This window comes from Oncorhynchus keta, chromosome 12, assembly GCF_023373465.1.
Source record: "Oncorhynchus keta strain PuntledgeMale-10-30-2019 chromosome 12, Oket_V2, whole genome shotgun sequence".
Taxonomy (NCBI): Eukaryota; Metazoa; Chordata; class Actinopteri; order Salmoniformes; family Salmonidae; genus Oncorhynchus; species Oncorhynchus keta.
In genome coordinates, this window is record NC_068432.1 from 55,641,838 (window position 1) to 55,660,965 (window position 19,128).

The window sequence follows — 19,128 nt, forward strand, 5'->3', positions numbered from 1 at the left end:
CAGACCTCACTACCATAAAGGTGAGCGGGACTCCAGACCTCACAACCATAAAGGTGAGTGGGACTCCAGACCTCACAACCATAAAGGTGAGCGGACTCCAGACCTCACTACCATAAAGGTGAGCAGGACTCCAGACCTCACAACCATAAAGGTGAGTGGGACTCCAGACCTCACAACCATAAAGGTGAGCGGGACTCCAGACCTCACAACCATAAAGGTGAGCGGACCCCAGACCTCACAACCATAAAGGTGAGCGGACTCCAGACCTCACAACCATAAAGGTGAGCGGACCCCAGACCTCACAACCATAAAGGTGAGCGGACTCCAGACCTCACAACCATAAAGGTGAGCGGACTCCAGACCTCACAACCATAAAGGTGAGCGGACTCCAGACCTCACAACCATAAAGGTGAGCGGACTCCAGACCTCACAACCATAAAGGTGAGCGGACTCCAGACCTCACAACCATAAAGGTGAGCAGGACTCCAGACCTCACAACCATAAAGGTGAGCGGACTCCAGACCTCACAACCATAAAGGTGAGTGGGACTCCAGACCTCACAACCATAAAGGTGAGCGGACTCCAGACCTCACAACCATAAAGGTGAGCGGACTCCAGACCTCACCACCATAAAGGTGAGCGGACTCCAGACCTCACAACCATAAAGGTGAGCGGACTCCAGACCTCACGACCATAAAGGTGAGTGGGACTCCAGACCTCACAACCATAAAGGTGAGCGGACTACAGACCTCACAACCATAAAGGTGAGGGGACTCCAGACCTCACAACCATAAAGGTGAGCGGACTCCAGACCTCACAACCATAAAGGTGAGGGGACCCCAGACCTCACAACCATAAAGGTGAGCGGACTCCAGACCTCACAACCATAAAGGTGAGGGGACCCCAGACCTCACCACCATAAAGGTGAGCGGACCCCAGACCTCACAACCATAAAGGTGAGCGGACTCCAGACCTCACAACCATAAAGGTGAGCGGACTCCAGACCTCACAACCATAAAGGTGAGCAGGACTCCAGACCTCACAACCATAAAGGTGAGCGGACTCCAGACCTCACAACCATAAAGGTGAGCGGACCCCAGACCACCATAAAGGTGAGCGGACCCCAGACCACCATAAAGGTGAGCAGGACTCCAGACCTCACAACCATAAAGGTGAGCGGACTCCAGACCTCACAACCATAAAGGTGAGCAGGACTCCAGACCTCACAACCATAAAGGTGAGCAGGACTCCAGACCTCACCACCATAAAGGTGAGCGGACCCCAGACCACCATAAAGGTGAGCGGGACTCCAGACCTCACAACCATAAAGGTGAGCAGGACTCCAGACCTCACAACCATAAAGGTGAGCGGACCCCAGACCTCACCACCATAAAGGTGAGCAGGACTCCAGACCTCACAACCATAAAGGTGAGGGGACCCCAGACCTCACCACCATAAAGGTGAGCAGGACTCCAGACCTCACCACCATAAAGGTGAGCGGACCCCAGACCACCATAAAGGTGAGCGGGACTCCAGACCTCACAACCATAAAGGTGAGCGGACCCCAGACCTCACCACCATAAAGGTGAGCAGGACTCCAGACCTCACCACCATAAAGGTGAGCGGACCCCAGACCACCATAAAGGTGAGCGGACTCCAGACCTCACAACCATAAAGGTGAGCAGGACTCCAGACCTCACAACCATAAAGGTGAGCGGACTCCAGACCTCACAACCATAAAGGTGAGCGGGACTCCAGACCTCACAACCATAAAGGTGAGGGGACCCCAGACCTCACAACCATAAAGGTGAGTGGGACTCCAGACCTCACAACCATAAAGGTGAGCGGACTCCAGACCTCACAACCATAAAGGTGAGCGGACTCCAGACCTCACAACCATAAAGGTGAGTGGGACTCCAGACCTCACAACCATAAAGGTGAGTGGGACTCCAGACCTCACAACCATAAAGGTGAGGGGACTCCAGACCTCACAACCATAAAGGTGAGCAGGACTCCAGACCTCACAACCATAAAGGTGAGCGGACTACAGACCTCACCACCATAAAGGTGAGGGACTCCAGACCTCACAACCATAAAGGTGAGCGGACCCCAGACCTCACAACCATAAAGGTGAGGGGACTCCAGACCTCACAACCATAAAGGTGAGCGGACCCCAGACCTCACAACCATAAAGGTGAGCAGGACTCCAGACCTCACAACCATAAAGGTGAGTGGGACTCCAGACCTCACAACCATAAAGGTGAGCGGACTCCAGACCTCACAACCATAAAGGTGAGCGGACTCCAGACCTCACAACCATAAAGGTGAGCGGGACTCCAGACCTCACAACCATAAAGGTGAGCAGGACTCCAGACCTCACGACCATAAAGGTGAGCGGACCCCAGACCTCACAACCATAAAGGTGAGCGGACTCCAGACCTCACAACCATAAAGGTGAGCAGGACTCCAGACCTCACAACCATAAAGGTGAGCGGACTCCAGACCTCACAACCATAAAGGTGAGTGGGACTCCAGACCTCACAACCATAAAGGTGAGCGGACCCCAGACCTCACAACCATAAAGGTGAGCGGGAGCCCAGACCTCACAACCATAAAGGTGAGCGGACTCCAGACCTCACAACCATAAAGGTGAGCGGACTCCAGACCTCACAACCATAAAGGTGAGGGGACTCCAGACCTCACAACCATAAAGGTGAGCGGACTCCAGACCTCACAACCATAAAGGTGAGGGGACCCCAGACCTCACAACCATAAAGGTGAGCGGACTCCAGACCTCACAACCATAAAGGTGAGGGGACCCCAGACCTCACCACCATAAAGGTGAGCGGACCCCAGACCTCACAACCATAAAGGTGAGCGGACTCCAGACCTCACAACCATAAAGGTGAGCGGACTCCAGACCTCACAACCATAAAGGTGAGCAGGACTCCAGACCTCACAACCAAAAAGGTGAGCGGGACTCCAGACCTCACAACCATAAAGGTGAGCGGACTCCAGACCTCACAACCATAAAGGTGAGCGGACCCCAGACCTCACAACCATAAAGGTGAGCGGACCCCAGACCTCACAACCATAAAGGTGAGTGGGACTCCAGACCTCACAACCATAAAGGTGAGCGGACTCCAGACCTCACAACCATAAAGGTGAGCGGACTCAGACCTCACAACCATAAAGGTGAGTGGGACTCCAGACCTCACAACCATAAAGGTGAGTGGGACTCCAGACCTCACAACCATAAAGGTGAGGGGACTCCAGACCTCACAACCATAAAGGTGAGCAGGACTCCAGACCTCACAACCATAAAGGTGAGCGGACTACAGACCTCACCACCATAAAGGTGAGGGACTCCAGACCTCACAACCATAAAGGTGAGCGGACTCCAGACCTCACAACCATAAAGGTGAGCGGGACTCCAGACCTCACAACCACAAAGGTGAGCGGACCCCAGACCTCACAACCATAAAGGTGAGCGGGACTCCAGACCTCACAACCATAAAGGTGAGTGGGACTCCAGACCTCACAACCATAAAGGTGAGCGGACTCCAGACCTCACAACCATAAAGGTGAGCGGACCCCAGACCTCACAACCATAAAGGTGAGCGGACCCCAGACCTCACAACCATAAAGGTGAGCGGACTCCAGACCTCACAACCATAAAGGTGAGCGGACTCCAGACCTCACAACCATAAAGGTGAGCGGACTCCAGACCTCACAACCATAAAGGTGAGCGGGACTCCAGACCTCACAACCATAAAGGTGAGCAGGACTCCAGACCTCACGACCATAAAGGTGAGCGGACCCCAGACCTCACAACCATAAAGGTGAGCGGACTCCAGACCTCACAACCATAAAGGTGAGCAGGACTCCAGACCTCACAACCATAAAGGTGAGCGGACTCCAGACCTCACAACCATAAAGGTGAGTGGGACTCCAGACCTCACAACCATAAAGGTGAGCGGACCCCAGACCTCACAACCATAAAGGTGAGCGGGAGCCCAGACCTCACAACCATAAAGGTGAGCGGACTCCAGACCTCACAACCATAAAGGTGAGCGGACTCCAGACCTCACAACCATAAAGGTGAGGGGACTCCAGACCTCACAACCATAAAGGTGAGCGGACTCCAGACCTCACAACCATAAAGGTGAGGGGACCCCAGACCTCACAACCATAAAGGTGAGCGGACTCCAGACCTCACAACCATAAAGGTGAGGGGACCCCAGACCTCACCACCATAAAGGTGAGCGGACCCCAGACCTCACAACCATAAAGGTGAGCGGACTCCAGACCTCACAACCATAAAGGTGAGCGGACTCCAGACCTCACAACCATAAAGGTGAGCAGGACTCCAGACCTCACAACCATAAAGGTGAGCGGGACTCCAGACCTCACAACCATAAAGGTGAGCGGACTCCAGACCTCACAACCATAAAGGTGAGCGGACCCCAGACCACCATAAAGGTGAGCGGACCCCAGACCACCATAAAGGTGAGCAGGACTCCAGACCTCACAACCATAAAGGTGAGCGGACTCCAGACCTCACAACCATAAAGGTGAGCAGGACTCCAGACCTCACAACCATAAAGGTGAGCAGGACTCCAGACCTCACCACCATAAAGGTGAGCGGACCCCAGACCACCATAAAGGTGAGCGGACCCCAGACCTCACCACCATAAAGGTGAGCAGGACTCCAGACCTCACAACCATAAAGGTGAGGGGACCCCAGACCTCACCACCATAAAGGTGAGCAGGACTCCAGACCTCACCACCATAAAGGTGAGCGGACCCCAGACCACCATAAAGGTGAGCGGGACTCCAGACCTCACAACCATAAAGGTGAGCGGACCCCAGACCTCACAACCATAAAGGTGAGCGGACTCCAGACCACCATAAAGGTGAGCGGGACTCCAGACCTCACAACCATAAAGGTGAGCGGACCCCAGACCTCACAACCATAAAGGTGAGTGGGACTCCAGACCTCACAACCATAAAGGTGAGCGGACTCCAGACCTCACAACCATAAAGGTGAGCGGACTCCAGACCTCACAACCATAAAGGTGAGCGGACTCCAGACCTCACAACCATAAAGGTGAGCGGACTCCAGACCTCACAACCATAAAGGTGAGTGGGACTCCAGACCTCACAACCATAAAGGTGAGCGGACTCCAGACCTCACAACCATAAAGGTGAGCGGACTCCAGACCTCACAACCATAAAGGTGAGCGGACTCCAGACCTCACAACCATAAAGGTGAGCGGACTCCAGACCTCACAACCATAAAGGTGAGCAGGACTCCAGACCTCACAACCATAAAGGTGAGCGGGACTCCAGACCTCACAACCACAAAGGTGAGCAGGACTCCAGACCTCACAACCATAAAGGTGAGCGGACCCCAGACCTCACAACCATAAAGGTGAGCAGACTCCAGACCTCACAACCATAAAGGTGAGCAGGACTCCAGACCTCACAACCATAAAGGTGAGCGGGACTCCAGACCTCACAACCATAAAGGTGAGCGGACTCCAGACCTCACAACCATAAAGGTGAGCGGGACTCCAGACCTCACAACCATAAAGGTGAGGGGACTCCAGACCTCACAACCATAAAGGTGAGCAGGACTCCAGACCTCACAACCATAAAGGTGAGCGGACTCCAGACCTCACCACCATAAAGGTGAGGGGACTCCAGACCTCACAACCATAAAGGTGAGCGGACCCCAGACCTCACAACCATAAAGGTGAGGGGACTCCAGACCTCACAACCATAAAGATGAGCGGACCCCAGACCTCACAACCATAAAGGTGAGCAGGACTCCAGACCTCACAACCATAAAGGTGAGTGGGACTCCAGACCTCACAACCATAAAGGTGAGCGGACTCCAGACCTCACAACCATAAAGGTGAGCGGACCCCAGACCTCACAACCATAAAGGTGAGCGGACCCCAGACCTCACAACCATAAAGGTGAGCGGACTCCAGACCTCACAACCATAAAGGTGAGCGGACTCCAGACCTCACAACCATAAAGGTGAGCGGGACTCCAGACCTCACAACCATAAAGGTGAGCAGGACTCCAGACCTCACAACCACAAAGGTGAGCGGGACTCCAGACCTCACAACCATAAAGGTGAGGGGACTCCAGACCTCACAACCATAAAGGTGAGCGGACCCCAGACCTCACAACCATAAAGGTGAGCAGGACTCCAGACCTCACCACCATAAAGGTGAGCAGGACTCCAGACCTCACAACCATAAAGGTGAGCAGGACTCCAGACCTCACAACCATAAAGGTGAGCGGGACTCCAGACCTCACAACCATAAAGGTGAGCGGACCCCAGACCTCACAACCATAAAGGTGAGCAGGACTCCAGACCTCACAACCATAAAGGTGAGCGGACCCCAGACCTCACAACCATAAAGGTGAGTGGGACTCCAGACCTCACAACCATAAAGGTGAGCGGACTCCAGACCTCACAACCATAAAGGTGAGCGGACTCCAGACCTCACAACCATAAAGGTGAGGGGACCCCAGACCTCACAACCATAAAGGTGAGTGGGACTCCAGACCTCACAACCATAAAGGTGAGCGGACCCCAGACCTCACAACCATAAAGGTGAGGGGACTCCAGACCTCACGACCATAAAGGTGAGCGGACCCCAGACCTCACAACCATAAAGGTGAGCGGACTCCAGACCTCACAACCATAAAGGTGAGCAGGACTCCAGACCTCACAACCATAAAGGTGAGCGGACTCCAGACCTCACAACCATAAAGGTGAGTGGGACTCCAGACCTCACAACCATAAAGGTGAGCGGACCCCAGACCTCACAACCATAAAGGTGAGCGGGAGCCCAGACCTCACAACCATAAAGGTGAGCGGACTCCAGACCTCACAACCATAAAGGTGAGCGGACTCCAGACCTCACAACCATAAAGGTGAGGGGACTCCAGACCTCACAACCATAAAGGTGAGCGGACTCCAGACCTCACAACCATAAAGGTGAGCGGACTCCAGACCTCACAACCATAAAGGTGAGCAGGACTCCAGACCTCACAACCATAAAGGTGAGCGGGACTCCAGACCTCACAACCATAAAGGTGAGCGGACTCCAGACCTCACAACCATAAAGGTGAGCGGACCCCAGACCACCATAAAGGTGAGCGGACCCCAGACCACCATAAAGGTGAGCAGGACTCCAGACCTCACAACCATAAAGGTGAGCGGACTCCAGACCTCACAACCATAAAGGTGAGCAGGACTCCAGACCTCACAACCATAAAGGTGAGCAGGACTCCAGACCTCACCACCATAAAGGTGAGCAGGACTCCAGACCTCACCACCATAAAGGTGAGCGGACCCCAGACCACCATAAAGTTGAGCGGGACTCCAGACCTCACAACCATAAAGGTGAGCGGACCCCAGACCTCACAACCATAAAGGTGAGCGGACTCCAGACCACGATAAAGGTGAGCGGGACTCCAGACCTCACAACCATAAAGGTGAGCGGACCCCAGACCTCACAACCATAAAGGTGAGCGGACCCCAGACCTCACAACCATAAAGGTGAGTGGGACTCCAGACCTCACAACCATAAAGGTGAGCGGACTCCAGACCTCACAACCATAAAGGTGAGCGGACTCCAGACCTCACAACCATAAAGGTGAGCGGACTCCAGACCTCACAACCATAAAGGTGAGCGGACTCCAGACCTCACAACCATAAATGTGAGCGGACTCCAGACCTCACAACCATAAAGGTGAGCGGACTCCAGACCTCACAACCATAAAGGTGAGCAGGACTCCAGACCTCACAACCATAAAGGTGAGCGGGACTCCAGACCTCACAACCACAAAGGTGAGCAGGACTCCAGACCTCACAACCATAAAGGTGTGCGGACCCCAGACCTCACAACCATAAAGGTGAGCGGACTCCAGACCTCACAACCATAAAGGTGAGCAGGACTCCAGACCTCACAAGCATAAAGGTGAGCGGGACTCCAGACCTCACAACCATAAAGGTGAGTGGACTCCAGACCTCACAACCATAAAGGTGAGCGGGACTCCAGACCTCACAACCATAAAGGTGAGCGGACTCCAGACCTCACAACCATAAAGGTGAGGGGACTCCAGACCTCACAACCATAAAGGTGAGCGGACTCCAGACCTCACAACCATAAAGGTGAGCGGACTCCAGACCTCACAACCATAAAGGTGAGCGGACTCCAGACCTCACAACCATAAAGGTGAGCGGGACTCCAGACCTCACAACCATAAAGGTGAGCGGGACTCCAGACCTCACAACCATAAAGGTGAGCAGGACTCCAGACCTCACAACCATAAAGGTGAGCGGGACTCCAGACCTCACAACCATAAAGGTGAGTGGGACTCCAGACCTCACAACCATAAAGGTGAGCGGACTCCAGACCTCACAACCATAAAGGTGAGCGGGACTCCAGATCTCACAACCATAAAGGTGAGTGGGACTCCAGACCTCACAACCATAAAGGTGAGCGGGACTCCAGACCTCACAACCATAAAGGTGAGCGGACTCCAGACCTCACAACCATAAAGGTGAGTGGGACTCCAGACCTCACAACCATAAAGGTGAGCAGGACTCCAGACCTCACCACCATAAAGGTGAGCAGGACTCCAGACCTCACCACCATAAAGGTGAGCAGGACTCCAGACCTCACAACCATAAAGGTGAGCAGGACTCCAGACCTCACAACCATAAAGGTGAGCGGGACTCCAGACCTCACAACCATAAAGGTGAGCGGACCCCAGACCTCACAACCATAAAGGTGAGCAGGACTCCAGACCTCACAACCATAAAGGTGAGCGGACCCCAGACCTCACAACCATAAAGGTGAGTGGGACTCCAGACCTCACAACCATAAAGGTGAGCGGACTCCAGACCTCACAACCATAAAGGTGAGCGGACTCCAGACCTCACAACCATAAAGGTGAGGGGACCCCAGACCTCACAACCATAAAGGTGAGTGGGACTCCAGACCTCACAACCATAAAGGTGAGCGGACCCCAGACCTCACAACCATAAAGGTGAGGGGACTCCAGACCTCACGACCATAAAGGTGAGCGGACCCCAGACCTCACGACCATAAAGGTGAGCGGACTCCAGACCTCACAACCATAAAGGTGAGCGGGACTCCAGACCTCACAACCATAAAGGTGAGCGGACTCCAGACCTCACAACCATAAAGGTGAGCGGACCCCAGACCTCACAACCATAAAGGTGAGCGGACCCCAGACCTCACGACCATAAAGGTGAGTGGGACTCCAGACCTCACAACCATAAAGGTGAGCGGGACTCCAGACCTCACAACCATAAAGGTGAGCGGACTCCAGACCTCACAACCATAAAGGTGAGCGGGACTCCAGACCTCACAACCATAAAGGTGAGCAGGACTCCAGACCTCACCACCATAAAGGTGAGCAGGACTCCAGACCTCACCACCATAAAGGTGAGCAGGACTCCAGACCTCACAACCATAAAGGTGAGCGGAATCCAGACCTCACAACCATAAAGGTGAGCGGACTCCAGACCTCACAACCATAAAGGTGAGCGGACCCCAGACCTCACAACCATAAAGGTGAGCAGGACTCCAGACCTCACAACCATAAAGGTGAGCGGACCCCAGACCTCACAACCATAAAGGTGAGTGGGACTCCAGACCTCACAACCATAAAGGTGAGCGGACTCCAGACCTCACAACCATAAAGGTGAGCGGACTCCAGACCTCACAACCATAAAGGTGAGGGACCCCAGACCTCACAACCATAAAGGTGAGCGGGACTCCAGACCTCACAACCATAAAGGTGAGGGGGACTCCAGACCTCACAACCATAAAGGTGAGCGGGACTCCAGACCTCACAACCATAAAGGTGAGCGGACTCCAGACCTCACAACCATAAAGGTGAGTGGGACTCCAGACCTCACAACCATAAAGGTGAGCAGGACTCCAGACCTCACCACCATAAAGGTGAGCAGGACTCCAGACCTCACCACCATAAAGGTGAGCAGGACTCCAGACCTCACAACCATAAAGGTGAGTGGGACTCCAGACCTCACAACCATAAAGGTGAGCGGACTCCAGACCTCACAACCATAAAGGTGAGCGGGACTCCAGACCTCACAACCACAAAGGTGAGCAGGACTCCAGACCTCACAAACATAAAGGTGAGCGGACCCCAGACCTCACAACCATAAAGGTGAGCGGACTCCAGACCTCACAACCATAAAGGTGAGCAGGACTCCAGACCTCACAAGCATAAAGGTGAGCGGGACTCCAGACCTCACAACCATAAAGGTGAGTGGACTCCAGACCTCACAACCATAAAGGTGAGCGGGACTCCAGACCTCACAACCATAAAGGTGAGCGGACTCCAGACCTCACAACCATAAAGGTGAGGGACTCCAGACCTCACAACCATAAAGGTGAGCGGACTCCAGACCTCACAACCATAAAGGTGAGCGGACTCCAGACCTCACAACCATAAAGGTGAGCGGACTCCAGACCTCACAACCATAAAGGTGAGCGGGACTCCAGACCTCACAACCATAAAGGTGAGCGGGACTCCAGACCTCACAACCATAAAGGTGAGCAGGACTCCAGACCTCACAACCACAAAGGTGAGCGGGACTCCAGACCTCACAACCATAAAGGTGAGCGGGACTCCAGACCTCACAACCATAAAGGTGAGCGGACTCCAGACCTCACAACCATAAAGGTGAGCAGGACTCCAGACCTCACAACCATAAAGGTGAGCGGGACTCCAGACCTCACAACCACAAAGGTGAGCAGGACTCCAGACCTCACAACCATAAAGGTGAGCGGACCCCAGACCTCACAACCATAAAGGTGAGCGGACTCCAGACCTCACAACCATAAAGGTGAGCAGGACTCCAGACCTCACAAGCATAAAGGTGAGCGGGACTCCAGACCTCACAACCATAAAGGTGAGTGGACTCCAGACCTCACAACCATAAAGGTGAGCGGGACTCCAGACCTCACAACCATAAAGGTGAGCGGACTCCAGACCTCACAACCATAAAGGTGAGGGGACTCCAGACCTCACAACCATAAAGGTGAGCGGACTCCAGACCTCACAACCATAAAGGTGAGCGGACTCCAGACCTCACAACCATAAAGGTGAGCGGACTCCAGACCTCACAACCATAAAGGTGAGCGGGACTCCAGACCTCACAACCATAAAGGTGAGCGGGACTCCAGACCTCACAACCATAAAGGTGAGCGGGACTCCAGACCTCACAACCACAAAGGTGAGCGGGACTCCAGACCTCACAACCATAAAGGTGAGCGGGACTCCAGACCTCACAACCATAAAGGTGAGCGGACTCCAGACCTCACAACCATAAAGGTGAGCGGGACTCCAGACCTCACAACCATAAAGGTGAGTGGGACTCCAGACCTCACAACCATAAAGGTGAGCGGACTCCAGACCTCACAACCATAAAGGTGAGCGGACTCCAGACCTCACAACCATAAAGGTGAGCAGGACTCCAGACCTCACAACCATAAAGGTGAGCGGGACTCCAGACCTCACAACCACAAAGGTGAGCAGGACTCCAGACCTCACAACCATAAAGGTGAGCGGGACTCCAGACCTCACAACCATAAAGGTGAGCGGGACTCCAGACCTCACAACCATAAAGGTGAGCGGGACTCCAGACCTCACAACCATAAAGGTGAGCGGGACTCCAGACCTCACAACCATAAAGGTGAGTGGGACTCCAGACCTCACAACCATAAAGGTGAGCAGGACTCCAGACCTCACCACCATAAAGGTGAGCAGGACTCCAGACCTCACCACCATAAAGGTGAGCAGGACTCCAGACCTCACCACCATAAAGGTGAGCAGGACTCCAGACCTCACAACCATAAAGGTGAGCGGGACTCCAGACCTCACAACCATAAAGGTGAGCAGGACTCCAGACCTCACAACCACAAAGGTGACCTCCAGACCTCACAACCATAAAGGTGAGCGGGACTCCAGACCTCACAACCATAAAGGTGAGCGGACTCCAGACCTCACAACCATAAAGGTGAGCGGGACTCCAGACCTCACAACCATAAAGGTGAGTGGGACTCCAGACCTCACAACCATAAAGGTGAGCGGGACTCCAGACCTCACAACCATAAAGGTGAGCGGACTCCAGACCTCACAACCATAAAGGTGAGTGGGACTCCAGACCTCACAACCATAAAGGTGAGCAGGACTCCAGACCTCACCACCATAAAGGTGAGCAGGACTCCAGACCTCACCACCATAAAGGTGAGCAGGACTCCAGACCTCACAACCATAAAGGTGAGCAGGACTCCAGACCTCACAACCATAAAGGTGAGCGGGACTCCAGACCTCACAACCATAAAGGTGAGCGGACCCCAGACCTCACAACCATAAAGGTGAGCAGGACTCCAGACCTCACAACCATAAAGGTGAGCGGACCCCAGACCTCACAACCATAAAGGTGAGTGGGACTCCAGACCTCACAACCATAAAGGTGAGCGGACTCCAGACCTCACAACCATAAAGGTGAGCGGACTCCAGACCTCACAACCATAAAGGTGAGGGGACCCCAGACCTCACAACCATAAAGGTGAGTGGGACTCCAGACCTCACAACCATAAAGGTGAGCGGACCCCAGACCTCACAACCATAAAGGTGAGGGGACTCCAGACCTCACGACCATAAAGGTGAGCGGACCCCAGACCTCACGACCATAAAGGTGAGCGGACCCCAGACCTCACGACCATAAAGGTGAGCGGACCCCAGACCTCACGACCATAAAGGTGAGTGGACTCCAGACCTCACAACCATAAAGGTGAGCGGACCCCAGACCTCACGACCATAAAGGTGAGCGGACCCCAGACCTCACGACCATAAAGGTGAGTGGGACTCCAGACCTCACAACCATAAAGGTGAGCGGGACTCCAGACCTCACAACCATAAAGGTGAGCGGACTCCAGACCTCACAACCATAAAGGTGAGCGGGACTCCAGACCTCACAACCATAAAGGTGAGCAGGACTCCAGACCTCACCACCATAAAGGTGAGCAGGACTCCAGACCTCACCACCATAAAGGTGAGCAGGACTCCAGACCTCACAACCATAAAGGTGAGCAGGACTCCAGACCTCACAACCATAAAGGTGAGCGGGACTCCAGACCTCACAACCATAAAGGTGAGCGGACCCCAGACCTCACAACCATAAAGGTGAGCAGGACTCCAGACCTCACAACCATAAAGGTGAGCGGACCCCAGACCTCACAACCATAAAGGTGAGTGGGACTCCAGACCTCACAACCAAAAAGGTGAGCGGACTCCAGACCTCAAAACCATAAAGGTGAGGGGACTCCAGACCTCACAACCATAAAGGTGAGGGGACCCCAGACCTCACAACCATAAAGGTGAGCGGGACTCCAGACCTCACAACCATAAAGGTGAGGGGGACTCCAGACCTCACAACCATAAAGGTGAGCGGGACTCCAGACCTCACAACCATAAAGGTGAGCGGACTCCAGACCTCACAACCATAAAGGTGAGTGGGACTCCAGACCTCACAACCATAAAGGTGAGCAGGACTCCAGACCTCACCACCATAAAGGTGAGCAGGACTCCAGACCTCACAACCATAAAGGTGAGGGGACCCCAGACCTCACAACCATAAAGGTGAGCAGGACTCCAGACCTCACAACCATAAAGGTGAGCAGGACTCCAGACCTCACAACCATAAAGGTGAGTGGGACTCCAGACCTCACAACCATAAAGGTGAGCGGACTCCAGACCTCACAACCATAAAGGTGAGCGGACTCCAGACCTCACAACCATAAAGGTGAGCGGACCCCAGACCTCACAACCATAAAGGTGAGTGGGACTCCAGACCTCACAACCATAAAGGTGAGCGGACTCCAGACCTCACAACCATAAAGGTGAGCGGACTCCAGACCTCACAACCATAAAGGTGAGCGGACTCCAGACCTCACAACCATAAAGGTGAGCGGACTCCAGACCTCACAACCATAAAGGTGAGTGGGACTCCAGACCTCACAACCATAAAGGTGAGCGGACCCCAGACCTCACAACCATAAAGGTGAGGGGACTCCAGACCTCACGACCATAAAGGTGAGCGGACCCCAGACCTCACAACCATAAAGGTGAGCGGACTCCAGACCTCACAACCATAAAGGTGAGCAGGACTCCAGACCTCACAACCATAAAGGTGAGCGGACTCCAGACCTCACAACCATAAAGGTGAGCGGACCCCAGACCTCACAACCATAAAGGTGAGCGGACTCCAGACCTCACAACCATAAAGGTGAGCGGACCCCAGACCTCACGACCATAAAGGTGAGCGGACCCCAGACCTCACGACCATAAAGGTGAGCGGACCCCAGACCTCACGACCATAAAGGTGAGCGGACCCCAGACCTCACGACCATAAAGGTGAGCGGACCCCAGACCTCACGACCATAAAGGTGAGCGGACCCCAGACCTCACGACCATAAAGGTGAGCGGACCCCAGACCTCACGACCATAAAGGTGAGCGGACCCCAGACCTCACGACCATAAAGGTGAGCGGACCCCAGACCTCACGACCATAAAGGTGAGCGGACCCCAGACCTCACGACCATAAAGGTGAGCGGACCCCAGACCTCACGACCATAAAGGTGAGCGGACCCCAGACCTCACGACCATAAAGGTGAGTGGACCCCAGACCTCACGACCATAAAGGTGAGCGGACCCCAGACCTCACCACCATAAAGGTGAGCGGACCCCAGACCTCACGACCATAAAGGTGAGTGGACCCCAGACCTCACGACCATAAAGGTGAGCGGACCCCAGACCACCATAAAGGTGAGCGGACCCCAGACCACCATAAAGGTGAGCGGACCCCAGACCACCATAAAGGTGAGCGGACCCCAGACCACCATAAAGGTGAGCGGACCCCAGACCACCATAAAGGTGAGCGGACCCCAGACCACCATAAAGGTGAGCGGACCCCAGACCACCATAAAGGTGAGCAGGACCCCAGACCACCATAAAGGTGAGCAGGACCCCAGACCTCACCACCATAAAGGACGATGAATTCTACAACTGATTCAAGTATTTTTTGTTGTTGTTCACTGCTTGACCGTTTCCCGTGGCAACAGGTCACAAATCTTGCTGCTGTAATGGCACAATTGTGGAATTTCACCCAGTAGATATGTGATTTTATCAAAATTGGGTTTGTTTTTCTAATTCTGTAATCTAAGGGAAATAGGTGTCTCTAATATGGTCATACATTTAGGAAGTGTTAGGGTATCGACCTAATTCTGCTCTGCGTGCATTATCTGGTCTTCTACGTTGTGAACTGAGGATATTTTTGCAGAGGCCTCAATTTTGTGTTTGTCCTATTTAGTGAATTCTTGGTTGGTGAGCGGACCCCAGACCTCGTGGGGCTTCGTGGGTGTCAGTTGTCTATGTGTGCAGAGGGTCCCTGGTTCAAGACGAGGAGAGGGACGGAAGCTATACTGTTACACTCACAACCCTAAACGGCAATGGGTTCTATAACTGATTCAAGTATTCTTAGCTAGATCCTAATTGGTATGTCAAATTTTATGTTCCTTTTGATGGCATCTCAGATCGTTCACAGCTTTGTGGAAGTTACCTGTGGTGCTGATTTTCAGGCCGAGGTATGTATAGTTTTTTGTGTGCTCCAGGGCAACGGTGTCTAGATAGATTTTGTATTTGTGGTCCAGGCGACTGGACCTTTTTTGGAACACCATTACTTTTGTCATACTGAGATTTACTGTCAGGGCCCAGGTCTGTCAGAATCTGTGCAGAAGATCTAGGTGCTGCTGTAGGCCCTCCTTTGTGGGGGACAGAAGCACCAGACCATCAACAAACAGCAGACATTTGACTTCAGATTCTAGTAGGGTGAGGCCGGGTGCTGCAGGCTGTTCTAGTGCCCTCGCCAATTCATTAATATATATGTTGAAGAGGGTGGGGCTCAAGCTGCATCCCTGTCTCACCCCACGACCCTGTGGAAAGAAATGTGTGTTTTTTTCAAAATTTCAACGGCACACTTGTTGTTTGTGTTCATGGATTTTATAATGTTGCATGTTTTTCCTCCCAACACCACTTTCCATCAATTTGTATAACAGACCATCATGCCAAATTGAGTCAAAAGCTTTTTTGAAATCAACAAAGCATGAGAAGACTTTACCTTTGTTTTGGTTGATTTGGTTTGTCAGATAGGGTGTGCAGGGTGAATATGTGGTCTGTCACGGTAATTTGGTAAAAAGCCCATTTGACATTTGCTCAGTACATTGTTTTCACAGAGGAAATGTACAAGTCTGCTGATAATGATAATGCAGAGGATTGCCCCAAGGTTGCTGTTGACTCATATCCCATGGTAGTTATCGTTGTCAAATCTGCTTCCAACTTTTGTGGATTGGGGAGATCAGTCCTTGGTTCCAAATATATTGAGGAAAATGCCAGAGTTGAGAATAATGTTAACAAGTTTTTAAGTATAACTAATTGGGATTTGTGGGCAGTATATTTTAAAATGTTCTCTCTCTCTACCTCTCAATCTATTTGGATTAAGAATAGAAATGGACCCAGTAGCACTCTGCTATAAAACATCCTCCACAAGCACTTCCTTCACACACAGCATCATTAGTTGTGTGTCTGAGCTGTAGCTAATGCTTTATGGCTAATGCTATAAACAGAAGGAAGGCTGCAGCTACAGGATCAACCCACAGACGGACAGGAAGAAGTAGGAACAAATCAAATCCACGGTGACTCACTCATCCATCTATTCAGACTACAGAGATCCTGTAATTCAGCGTTTCATTCTGTGATTCAGACTAGCTCTAATACCTTCTTCTGGGTTTTAAAGAGAAGATGGCTTCATATCAATCTGATGAAACAGTATTAAAGCTGCTATTAAATTTAATATTTAAAGTGTCTAACCACCTCAGGATACAACAAATACAACAGCTCATTTTCTAATGATGTCATCAGTTACAACATTCCTCAGGGTCTGGTTGGAATGAAAAGGAAGGCTGTGTGTGTGTGTGTGTGTGTGTGTGTGTGTGTGTGTGTGTGTGTGTGTGTGTGTGTGTGTGTGTGTGTGTGTGTGTGTGTGTGTGTGTGTGTGTGTGTGTGTGTGTGTGTGTGTGTGTGTGTGTGTGCAGGCAACTAGGCAGTAATGTGACTGCATTATGAAAATACATATTTGCTACCCAAAGCTCCTCTGCTCAGCCCCGGGGACATAAACTGAATCTATCAGTGCAAACAAGCAGGGACATGACCAACCAGGCGAGAGCAGAGAGACAGAGAGGAGAACAGAACCTCTGGACAGAGAGACACAGAGGAGAACAGAACCTCTGAACAGAGAGACACAGAGGAACAGAACCTCTGAACAGAGAGACACAGAGGAACAGAACCTCTGAACAGAGAGACACAGAGGAGAACAGAACCTCTGAACAGAGAGACACAGAGGAGAACAGAACCTCTGGACAGAGAGACACAGAGGAGAGGACAGAACCTCTGGACAGAGAGACACAGAGGAGAGAACAGAACCTCTGGACAGAGAGACACAGAGGAGAGAACAGAACCTCTGGACAGAGAGACACAGAGGAGAGAACAGAACCTCTGGACAGAGAGACACAGAGGAGAGAACAGAACCTCTGGACAGAGAGACACAGAGGAGAACAGAACCTCTGGACACAGAGACACAGAGAACAGAACCTCTGGACACAGAGACACAGAGGAACAGAACCTCTGGACAGAGAGACACAGAGGAGAACAGAACCTCTGGACAGAGAGACACAGAGGAGAGGACAGAACCTCTGGACAGAGAGACACAGAGGAGAACAGAACCTCTGGACAGAGAGACACAGAGGAGAGAACAGAACCTCTGGACAGAGAGACACAGAGGAGAGAACAGAACCTCTGGACAGAGAGACACAGAGGAGAACAGAACCTCTGGACACAGAGACACAGAGAACAGAACCTCTGGACACAGAGACACAGAGGAACAGAACCTCTGGACAGAGAGACACAGAGGAGAACAGAACCTCTGGACAGAGAGACACAGAGGAGAGGACAGAACCTCTGGACAGAGAGACACAGAGGAGAACAGAACCTCTGGACAGAGAGACACAGAGGAGAACAGAACCTCTGGACACAGAGACACAGAGGAGAACAGAACCTCTGGACACAGAGACACAGAGGAACAGAACCTCTGGACAGAGAGACACAGAGGAGAACAGAACCTCTGGACAGAGAGACACAGAGGAGAACAGAACCTCTGGACAGAGAGACACAGAGGAGAACAGAACCTCTGGACAGAGAGACACAGAGGAGAACAGAACCTCTGGTCAGAGAGACACAGAGGAGAGAACAGAACCTCTGGACAGAGAGACACAGAGGAGAGAACAGAACCTCTGGACACAGAGACACAGAGGAGAGGACAGAACCTCTGGACACAGAGACACAGAGGAGAACAGAACCTCTGGACACAGAGACACAGAGGAGAACAGAACCTCTGGACAGAGAGACACAGAGGAGAGAACAGAACCTCTGGACACAGAGACACAGAGGAGAGAACAGAACCTCTGGACACAGAGACACAGAGGAGAACAGAACCTCTGGACAGAGAGACACAGAGGAGAGAACAGAACCTCTGGACACAGAGACACAGAGGAGAGGACAGAACCTCTGGACAGAGAGACACAGAGGAGAGAACAGAACCTCTGGACAGAGAGACACAGAGGAGAACAGAACCTCTGGACAGAGAGACACAGAGGAGAACAGAACCTCTGGACACAGAGACACAGAGGAGAGAACAGAACCTCTGGACACAGAGACACAGAGGAGAACAGAACCTCTGGACAGAGAGACACAGAGGAGAACAGAACTTCTGGACAGAGAGACACAGAGGAGAACAGAACCTCTGGACACAGAGACACAGAGGAGAGAACAGAACCTCTGGACACAGAGACACAGAGGAGAACAGAACCTCTGAACAGAGAGACACAGAGGAGAGGACAGAACCTCTGGACAGAGAGACACAGA